Source organism: Nelumbo lutea, chromosome 7 (genome assembly GCF_056320005.1).
Source record: "Nelumbo lutea isolate HS-2025 chromosome 7, American lotus-T2T, whole genome shotgun sequence".
NCBI classification, from domain to species: domain Eukaryota; kingdom Viridiplantae; phylum Streptophyta; class Magnoliopsida; order Proteales; family Nelumbonaceae; genus Nelumbo; species Nelumbo lutea.
In genome coordinates this window covers 9,937,599-9,940,495 of record NC_142690.1, presented here as the reverse complement: position 1 = coordinate 9,940,495, position 2,897 = coordinate 9,937,599, and the positions used below count along the sequence as shown (strand labels likewise).

The 2,897-nt window shown below is 32.7% G+C and overlaps 1 long non-coding RNA gene across 1 annotated transcript; it reads left to right on the top strand.

The window, feature by feature from the left end:
* Window positions 1-738: 738 nt before the first annotated feature.
* On the top strand, window positions 739-2,032 carry LOC148845032 (uncharacterized). The gene is made up of 2 exons (XR_016102386.1): window positions 739-1,130; window positions 1,886-2,032. It is a non-coding gene; the product is annotated as an uncharacterized LOC148845032 (long non-coding RNA).
* The last annotated feature ends 865 nt before the right edge of the window (window positions 2,033-2,897 follow it).

Below are 2,897 nucleotides of genomic sequence, written 5' to 3'. Positions count from 1 at the left end.
GAACCTTGCAAAATTAATTGCACCCATGTTTAGGAAGAAAAACTGACAAAACAATTCTGTTGAAGCAGTTCAACTATTAGCAAATGGTCTCAAAAAGTGGTTTCACACAAGGTTTTTAAAATTGAATTGGGCAACAAATCAGTTAGGGTCCGGTTCCCAGGTCAAACGGTCTGACTATTCGAATTGAACAGACCACCCATTCTGACAAAAAAATAAAAACCGCCAAAATCATTGGATAGTTCGAATGGTTCGAACACCCAAATCAGCAATTTGCTGACCAAATCAATAGTTTTTGGAAAAACAACAGTTCTAAAATAAAACGGAACCGATCAATTCTGAATTTTTCCAGTCCGACCCGATTCGGTTTTGAAAATCATGGTTTCACATGAAGAAAAGCTCAAGGACACATGCAAGCAAGTCTGGTCTGCTTGCCAATAGAGGCTATTGACATTTAATTTGGCCCTTTAATGAATTGAATGACAAATCAAGAATAAGATACCGTCAGATAACAATTAATTAATTGTTTGAAACTGAAATTGCAATTCTTAATTAACAAACGGGACTTTACACCAAATTGGTTTATAATAATAATAATTAATAATAATAATAATTAATAAAGGACAAAGCAATACTTGATTCAGTTAAATCTCCTTAGGCTTCATTTAAAGCGGCCCCTTACATGCATATGCTTGGTCCTTCCCTTCACACAATTCTATATATACCCGCCCTGCATTTAACTTGCTGCAAAGCAAGAAGGGAAGAGTGTGAGAGGAGAGAAAGGTAATTAAGAAAAACGAGAGAAGGAAGGACTAAGGAGATGGCAGCTTCTTCTACTATTCGGTCGTTTTTGGTGTTGGCAGCTTTGTTACAGGTTGCTGTGCACCAGGTCTGTGCACAGGATTGCCAAGAAGATATTAAAGGTTTAATAAAGGAATGCACGATATATGTTATGAAGATTGGACCAAAAATTCCGCCATCTAAAGGATGCTGTGACGTTGTGAAGAATGCCAACTTAGAATGTGTGTGCCAGCACGTGACTCGCAAGGTGGAGCAGTTGATTAGCATTGACAAGGCCGTCTATGTTGCTGATTCCTGTGGCAGACCTCTTCCCCATGGCCAGAAATGTGGAGGTGATTAATTACCATTTCATTCATTCAATCCTTATTAATATCACTCACTTCTTTTTTTTCTTCAGAAATTGTTTAAAATTTATCATGAGTTTTTAGCATTTTTCTTAAATTTACCATAACTTTTTAAAATGTCTAAAACTCATCATGTCAATAACTTTTTATTTTTCAAAAACGCACTGTTAATGCCTCTTAATAAAGGTGTCCCCGTCAGCATAAATAACAATTTTAATGACCAAATTACTCATGAATGATGTATTAGAGGAAAATGGTCATTTTCAGTTTTCAATTTCTTTTTTTTTTCATTTTCTATTTTCTACAATCTATAATTTTTTCTGTATTTTTTTTATTTATTTGCAATTTCTGTATTTTTCTATAATTTTTTTTGTGTTTTTTCTACAATTTTTATTTTCTGATTTTGTTTTTCAATTTCTATAGTTTCTATAATTTAAAAATATTTTTTTTATTTTGTTTTCAATTTCTATAATTTTTTTTATATTTTTTGTAGTTTCTTTGTTTTTATGTATTTTATATTTGAAAATATTTTATGAATTTTTTCCCTTTTTCATGTCTAAATATTAATATATATAATATTTTTCTATAAAGTCTAAAATGATAATATATTAATACCATTAGTCTGTTTAATGTCAAGTTATTGACATTGAATTTTAGACAATTTCCCTTTTTGTTCTTTTGTTCATTTTTTATCTACACAATCTCACATGAGTCTTGATTCATTGTTTTATGTTTTGTTTCAGACATCACTATTCCATAGGCATGAAGTTGACGAAAAGGTGGAGGAATAGAGGGAATAATTAATATTGTCTATTGAGTGAATTCCTTAAATGTAATTTCTTATCAGTTTCGTGGAATAATATATATATCTAACAATTACCTTATTGTAAGCAGATTCAGAGTTTTAATTCTAGCAGAAAAAAAAAACAAAAAAACATAAAAAAGATGCATTAATTGCCAAAGAAATTAAACATAAGAAAATCTTGTTTAACGATTTTTAAATATGTCAAGGGATTAACATTTGCCAAATCTCACTTTTCTCAATGCAACAATGCAATCTAAGCACAAAAAGTCAGTTGGTTTATCAACAAATTAGGTATCTCTTCCACATTCCTAATCCTAAACAGATTATATATGTATGGCCAAATTTCACATATATGCTCTGAATGATTGAAATTTGAATGGAGTTGTGACCAACCCTGGATGAGAAGTTTTTCATGCCAAATCATAAGATACAAGTCTACGAAGTTGAATAGAAATGCATGGACGAGAAGTTGTTATTACCAAACTATAGAATCAGACAATCAGTGGATCAAACTGCCGTCCGGTAGTCTTACCTTGCCCTCGGCAGTGGGTAGATTTTTTATCATCTCTTGGGTCCTCTGGCTGGGCTTGGCCCCCAAACCCCGACTTTTTATTTATTGGGCTGGGCTTGATACATATGTTGACACACGTATGCATGTATATACATACACATGCAAACATTCTTATATATATAATATAAAAAAATTTAAACTATTAATAATACATAGGTTCACTCAACTTTTTCATACAGGCTCACTTAAATCCAATTAACCCGAACCTAACCCGTGCCTATTTCCCATCTGAATATGTCGAATTTCAGTTCGAGCTGGGTCTGGGTTGGGAAGTTTGGACTTGACCCCAAGCTCTGTACAGGTTCAACCTTGAACCCAATAGTTAGAGTTGTGCCTGAGTTGACTTTAAATTTCACTCAACCTGCTCGACTTACACCCC